The sequence below is a fragment of the Acomys russatus genome, chromosome 21 (genome assembly GCF_903995435.1).
Source record: "Acomys russatus chromosome 21, mAcoRus1.1, whole genome shotgun sequence".
Classification (NCBI taxonomy): Eukaryota; Metazoa; Chordata; class Mammalia; order Rodentia; family Muridae; genus Acomys; species Acomys russatus.
In genome coordinates, this window is record NC_067157.1 from 422,729 (window position 1) to 430,871 (window position 8,143).

The 8,143-nt window shown below is 37.4% G+C and overlaps 1 non-coding gene and 1 pseudogene across 1 annotated transcript; both read right to left on the minus strand.

The window, feature by feature from the left end:
- Nucleotides 1–3,503: 3,503 nt before the first annotated feature.
- On the minus strand, nucleotides 3,504–4,052 carry LOC127204983 (39S ribosomal protein L11, mitochondrial-like; annotated as a pseudogene).
- A 3,248-nt stretch (nucleotides 4,053–7,300) lies between these two features.
- Nucleotides 7,301–7,405, minus strand: LOC127205445 (U6 spliceosomal RNA). Its single transcript, XR_007832654.1, has one exon. It is a non-coding gene; the product is annotated as a U6 spliceosomal RNA (small nuclear RNA).
- Between the last annotated feature and the right edge of the window lie 738 nt (nucleotides 7,406–8,143).

Genomic DNA, 8,143 nt, shown 5'->3' on the forward strand with positions numbered 1-8,143 from the left:
AGTTCATACTCCACATGGGGAAGGGATGAGGTGGAGGACTGCCTCTAACAAGATTTCTGGTGCCTGGGATTTGATCACTCCCCCTTGGCAGAGAGGCCCTTTTGGAACACAGAGGAGTGGGGTGCAGATTGGCTACGTGAGAGCTAATGGGCTGTGGTCAGACAGTAGGGGAAGAGGACCCCACCTGCCAGAGGTCTAGGGGAGGGGAATACATGGGAGGGAGGGGGAGGAGGGGAACAAGAAGATAAAATGAGGGGATTACAATCTGGATGTAATTTGAATATAATAATAATAATAATAATAATAATAATAATAATAATAATAATAATAATAATAATAATAGAAAGTATGCTAGGGAGAGCTAGGCTAGAGCTGCAGCTAAAATGGAAAGTGCCATGGCAGAGGGTTCCTGAATCTTTTGTGGCTTCTTTTTGGTTGTTATTGTTGTCACGGAGCTGGTTACAATGTTCAATAGTTCAATATCACAGTTTTCTGTGTCCTCTCTAGAAAAGCTCAGGGAGAAAGTGGGGAGAAAGCTGAGGGATGGAATGCTAAGTTACAGGCAATAGAAATGGAGGAAGAAAAGGGACTCTTCCTGATAAACAATGGTAGGTTCACAGCAGCTGGAGCTCAGAGCTCTCTGGCTGCAAGATGTTTGTCAGCTATTTCTGAAAAGGGGCAACCATACATTTTAGCAACAACTAAATTCCAAGGAATGATGGACAGGCCTTCACTGTGGCCTGAGATGGCACAACAGGCCTAAAACTTAAAATTTTTCTTGTTTCTTTGCTTAATTTTTGTTTTTCCCTGTAGTGGGCAATAGAAAGAACATGTTTTGTTATTTAACATTGATAAAACATGGGGGATTTTTAAAGATTTTTGACAGGATTCAGAATGTATTACAGTTCAAATTTGTTATTTTCTAGAGTTATGGAGTTGCAATGATTTAGAATTGAGATAATTTATTTGAGCAAGGAAGTGTTGGGGGTGTATACCTTTAATCCCAAGGCAACAGAGACAGAGACGGGCAGATTCCCGATCAGCCTGGTTTACACAAGGAAGTCAGGGTACAGACTCCTATTGATCATATAAATCTACTTATAAAAGACACTCTAAAATTCAAAATGACACATTTTTTCCTTAAAGTTATTTTTCCTTAATACTGGATAATAATAATGTCCTTAGTGATCTAGAGCATGGATTCACATCAATCTTACTTAGATTTATATAAGAAGATGATGCCACTCTGCCCTAAAAAGCCAGTCATTCTCCTTAAGAACAGAGGCTTCCACAGGAAAACTAGTACCAATAGGTATTTTGGCCTCAAAGGGATTTTTCTGTTAATGTAAAGACCCAAAGTTAGGCTGGGAGATGAACATGTAAGCTGCAGGCCTCCCACAGCCAAAAGTCTATTAAATGCTGACTGAGGGGGAGATGTCACACTGTTCTGGGCAACTGGCTTATACCTATAGATGTAAAGTACTCTCAAGGGGAGAGGTGGTGGTTCAGCTTGGCACAGAGAGACACAGGGACAGCTCAGGTGACAAAGAACATGGCAGCATAAATTAAGTACCAAAACTCAAAGGCTACAATTCCTATATTTGAAAGGCAGAACTGCTATTCCATGTGGAGAAAGGGGTGGGACAAAAATCGCCACAGCAAATGTAGAAACACAGGCCCAAACCTCTAAACAAGTACAAGATGCCTGGAATATGGTTAAGCACTAATGGTAGAGAAAGTTTAAATAAAGTTGATTGTAAGAGGTAATGCCTTTTCTGTTGCTCTGGGCAACTAGATTATCCCTTTAGATGTGAGGTACTCTTGTGGGGGACAGATGGTGATTTGGACTGATAAAGAAGGTGCCCAGCAGCCCAGAAGAGGGTATTTGGACACCTTACAGTCCTGTTTTGACATTTAACATAAAAATTATTGTATGTTCCATGGTAATATTATACATCCTCTTTGAGAGAGGTCATGATGGAACAAACCTAGGTGAAAGGGAAACTGCTAAATTAAGTCAGGTTATATATATTTATATGACTTCAAACCTCGGAATAATCAGTTAACTTATATTGCCGTAGCTTATGGCTATGAACCCTCATGACTTATTTTTATATGCCATCCTTTCATATGGCATGAATGAAGATTTAAAGATGTCTTTTCTTCTTCTTATACAAATAACAGAAAACATCCTTAATTGATCTGTGCATCCTGCACATCTCATGTACTTACTATTTTAGAACTGTATAATGCTTGTCAGAAATTGTATGTTTTTAAAACAAATGAGCCACACACAGAGGCTGGAGAGATGGCTCAACCATTAAAGGCTAGACTCACAATCAAAAATATAAGAACCACACACCAGTGATGCTGGATCAGACCTGTCAAGATTTATCATCCAGGGTACTGAGACTCTGGCACATTTATTCCAGCATCCTGCATGTTTCAGCCTCACTGTTGTAGCATCAAAGCCTGTTTCCAGGACAGCTTCAAAAAGGCTGCTGACCCCAATTGTTCCAGCCTTTCAGACTGCTCCAAACAGGACTTCACTTATGTCTAAAATTTCTCAGTATTTAGAGACTATTTCACAAATGTTATTGCTAGATTACTTAACCAGCTTTTCCCAATTTCCTTTGGGCCCCTGTAAAGGTATCCTATGGCCCAAAATCACTGAGACGCAATCTTGAGAATAAGTACATTCCATTTCTCTTAAGGTGGGATGGCTAGAATTTGATTGTTTTCTTGAGTAATGTATGCTATTGTTATAAAGGGTTGCTTACAAGTTATTAATGATCTTATTAAAAAAGAAAACAAAGTATAAAACTTAGACTCAGAGATTCTCTATTTTCCTTTTCTTTTACTTATCTTTCTTTCTTTCTTTGGTAAAGAGAAAGGTGTTGAAAAGAAAGAAATGGGAATATATAAATATCTTATAGAAATAATAAGACAAAAGATAGATTATTGAATCTACATTTCAACTTAGAATTTTAACTGTTATTTTGTTCACATTCTTATGGACTGTATATTGATAGAGATTTCAAATTTTCATTGGTATAAATTTTGGTATGTTAATCCAAATTTAAGGTTATTTTTATTATACACACACTGTTTTTACTCTCATATCATATGTTGTACTCATACAATTCATTTATAAATATAAGATTACTTGCAATACTTTAAAAACTGCTGTCACAAACTGCTATTGAGGATTGTTTAAAAATACAAGTAAATGGTTAGTTAATCAGACTCATGGTCATGTCAGATACTAGTTTAGTTTGTCACAAAAATATGCATCATGGGGTTTTTTGTTTGTTTTGTTTTGTTTTGTTTTGTTGTATTGCACAGGATGTTTATTCAGGCTCAATCCCTCGACACAGCCACATGTATAGAAATATATGTCAGGAAACTATAAATTATACTGCGTGAAGTCTTTGCCTCTGCTTTCTCAGTGTGCCCTTTTCTCAGTCTCTTGTTTCAAAATCCCAGACTGGAAAAGTCTGGAGTTACTTCTTGGCAGCTTCTGCTTGGACTGACAAATCTGCCTCTTTCTGGGCAGCCAAAACCATGGCTCATTCCTTCTGGAAAGCTGACAGTTCTTCAATGTGGTCCTTCACCACACGAATGCCCAGGGAACAGGCAGAGCCAATAATGGAACGAACAATGGAAGACAGGGATACATCTTGCATGGCAAAAGTATCATCCTTAGCTTTGACACAGGCAATCTCATATATGTTCTTCAAACTCACCAGCCATGCCACCTTTTCCCCTGTTATCTGGGTCCCCTTCTCAATGCTAGCAGCTGCCTTTAAAAAGTAGAAAATAGAGCGTTGACCAATCTTGATCTCAAAGATTCTGGAGGGCTTTACAAAGAATGCTTTCTTTGATGTCCTTTGTCTTCTCATTGAACTCTGCACAAGTGGTTGATAGAGACACCCACTGACCCAGGATGGGACCTAGTGGAGTCCAAGGCATAATTTGGCCTGTTCGCATGGTGGTCCAGATCACGCAGCCACCTCAGGCTTCTTGGGAGTCGGAGAGACTCAGCTTAGTTTAAAAATAATGTTGGATTTTCAATCTTATTTCACATCAGAGAAGCCAAGACATATGTTCTGACCGCTGCCATTTTGGTCCACATCCTAGGTTTAAGAGAGAGGGGAGAGGAGAGAGGGAAGGAGAAAGGGAGAAAGGGAGGAGAGAGGATTATGCAGTATAGAATGGTAAACAGATAAATAAAAGTCTTTAAAACAGAACTTTAGAGACCTGCAGCATATGGCATTTATTATTTATTTATCTATCTATCTATTTATTCATTTATTTTTAAGAGACAGGTCAACTCCTAGCAGAACACAGCCTACCTCAAAGAAGATATGAGCACCAGGAAACTTGCATATGGAGCTGCTTCTAATACATCAACCCAGCTACCAAAGCAAAGAAAATGTCCTCATTTTTACCACAGACAGAATTTGGCCCAAAATAGGAAAACTTGGATGCAGGCCAAGTCAATGGCCTAACTATGCCCAGACAGGGTAAGGAAGTCCTTAATAGTTTCTGTTTCACAAATATGTCTGTCAGATATACTGGGCCAGAAGGCTGAAGATGGTGCTTCAATGAGATTTGGGTGGCTGTCAAGGCAACGAACTGTCTCTGTCATATTTAATTTTTATTTTGGAAGCTGCTATCCTTTACTTCCTGCAACTGTTTATGAACTATGGAGGGGAAGTAGCCCACATAGGAATGATTAAAGCAGATGGCCTGGGATGGGGGCTGGGAGATGAAGAGATAGTTTAAGTGAAAATATCTGCCCAGATCCAAGTAAAATCAAGTTTATTCTCAGATCTTGTGGCTGTCTGTGTCTTTTATTGATTATGATAATGTATTATTTAGTACCATTGTAATAATTATAGGTCTTAATAATAAACATTATTACTTATTTTTAAATTTTCTGCAACACTGTATCTTTTAAAATCTCTTTGCTTCTCTCATATACTGCACTCATTTAAATGTCTTGAATAGTTATACATTGTACAGTGAAAAATGAAGACAGACACTAACCTTCAGGATCTCACAAAGAGACAGGTTATGATAGCACTCTGTTGTTAGTACAAGAGGTACTCTGTTGTCAGCCACTGAGTTCATCTGACCCAGAGCAAAAGCTGTCTAGAAGTAGCCTCAAGTTACTCCCATTTTTTTCTTCTTTTCAGAATCTCCTTGTGAAACAACTCTAGCCCTTCTCTTATCAGATGCTTTTTTTCTCTCCACTCTTTTGATTCTCTAATAGGAAACCTCAGATTTAGATATTGGCTTCTCCTTTGGAATGAGAGAAATAGAAATCAAGGGATAAGGGGAACTAAGACCCAAGTTCTCACATACTACCCTCATTTCCACTTTTGAAATGAACTATACCTGTTAAATCACATTCAATCTCTAACATGGATGCAAGAGAAATAAGCTGACATTCCTAAGGATGGAAAGTCTAAGTTACCACAGACCACAAGAATTCTAATTCTCAATTTCTGTTTATCTTTACCAACATCACTCTCCCTTCTTATCATCTTAGAGCTCCCCCAACCCCCACCACACATGTTGGGAGGCACCCTTCAGTCACTATATGACTTATATACCCAAAGTTCTATGAAACAAAAGGAAAAAGCTTTCTTCTATCATTTCTAGATTGAAATACCTTAAGGAAAGACTTTGCTTTGCTTAAATGATCCAATCATACTTGAGACACTCCAGTTTTATTTAGGGTATGGCTCCTAGTGGACTATGTTCCAGTGGATGTCCCCATTCCTAATGCACATGACAGCACAAATTGGAATGGAAGAATTATTAATTTTTAAAAAGATAAGAAATTGGGGAGATAGGAGTTGGAAATGAATGAATTTGAGAGGAGTTGGAGGTGAATATGATCAAAATACATTTTATGAAAATTCTCAAATAATATTTATTGTAAAGAAAGAATACTTAGGAGTTATGGAAAATTTTTAAACAACATATATCTGATAACAAGCAGCAATAATAAATGGAGAATATTAAAGCTTGGGACCAGGTAAGTACATTATAGAAACACTGTGAGCTGAGGAACCAGCCAAATTTGGTCTATCTAACCAAACTGTTTCCTTTGTAATGGGCAATGTATCTTGTAAAAACTTTTAATGGGTGTCCTAAATAAAACATGTAAGATATGAGGAAAGACCATGTGTAGTTAACAGTATACTCATTTGTTGGCATCAGGGGGAAAGGCAAGGCTTATTTAGAGCAAGTTTTAAGGCTGAAGAATTGAGAAGTAAAAAAGAAATGAATGAGTTTTCCCACATACCAACTGAAGGTAGAGTATAGACAGATTTCTATAGGACCTGTAAAATTTTTTTCATTAACCCCTTTTGACTTCCTAGTGACATATATCCTATCTTTCTTAGCTCTTGAAACACTATCATCCATGTCTAGGGAGAATATTCTGAGAATAGATAATGGGTCTAATCTTGAGGGAAGTAAACTCTCAGGTCTTCTTATTAGAGCCCTTGAAGAAAAGTTAGTTTATGCTTTTGAAAAATCAACAATTCAGTAGGTATATGAGTACCACAATGATGGCTGCAATATATAAAAATACATACTTCCCTTATCTATTGCATCTTTTAGATGGCTTAAGAGATATCATTTGTTCACTGCCTGATAGTGATGAAGTTTTTGCTTCGTCTACAGTTACTTCCTTACTCTAATCTTCATCATCATCACCTTTGGGAAGACTCATTTTTTTCTTTCTGAAAGCCAAAATAATAAAATATAAATGATCATCTTTGCGTCAACATAAGAAAAAACACAATTTAGAAATTGTTTTAAAGTGTTGCCATGAGTTATCAATCATATAGACATACGTGTGTGTGTGTGTGTGTGTGTGTGTGTGTGTGTGTGTGTGTGTGTGTGTGTGAAGAACTTTCATTACACTGGAGATAACCTGATTAAAAAAATAAAGTTCCCCCATCCACACTTTTTTTTTGGTTGTAAGCCTCACCTTTAGTGGCTGAGCCATCTCTCCTCATCTGTAAGTTGACATTCTAGTAGGGTGAAGAAGAAGACAGGAAACAATTAAACAAATGATATTATGGTATATAGTAAATTATATGGAAATGCATAAACATGGAATGAAGAGTGAAGTGTCCAGAGAGTCATCATTTTGAAAAGGGTGGTCACAGTCCTGGATTTACTGTGAAACTAACAAAATAGAAGTCTTGAGAGTCCATACTCTTTTCTGCACCCCTTTCCAAATGCTTTTGTAAAGCTTTCAAACTTATGTGAATTGTTAATTATGTAACACTTCCCAAGTTTTTGTGTCATTCTTGCAAAGGGACCATGCTGATTTTCTCTGTATTGTTTTAATTTTATTATGTGTTTTGTCAATGCAATAGGCTGTTGTAATTGAAATCAGTCACATTGCTTTTATTTTCTCTCCAGACTCTCCTTCCATCAATTGCTTGTGTGGATGGCACTAAGTAGATGCTAGTCATGCTTAGTTTGTGATAAGAGTCAGTCAAGTTAAAAGAATTTTTGCTTTGAGTTTAGTGATACATGTTTCTGTAGCTTACTATCACTTTTGCTTCTAGTATGGCAATGAAAGTTTCACAAAGCAGAAAACCACTGGAACTATGTAGTGACTATGTCCAAACCCTATGACACCTGATTTTCTGAGACAGGTTCTCAGGCATCCCAGAATAGCCTTTAACCTTTCATATTGCTGAAGACAACCATGAGTAACTGAATTTCTTGATTTCATTATTCCAGTGCTAGGGTTACAGGTGGGTAACACTACACTCAGTGTGTATAGTGCTGGGGGCCAAACTCCAAGTGCCATGCATGTTAATCAAATATGCTGCCAATGAGTTACATTTCCTAGACAAGCTCATGATGATTTTAACATGATTCTTTATTCTTTTTAATATGCTTAATTTTTCATTAAGAAATCATCTATTTCTAACCTCAAGCACACTCATGCACAAATATTTAAAGACTCACATCTGGCTCCAAACCATCCTTTGAGTTTTAACTTCCACAACAGTTCTACTGATAGTGTACTCACCCAAAACCAACTCCCTACTTTCCTTGGACTCTGACTTCTCTTGTGATCTTCTCCCAGCCTTGTATTGTC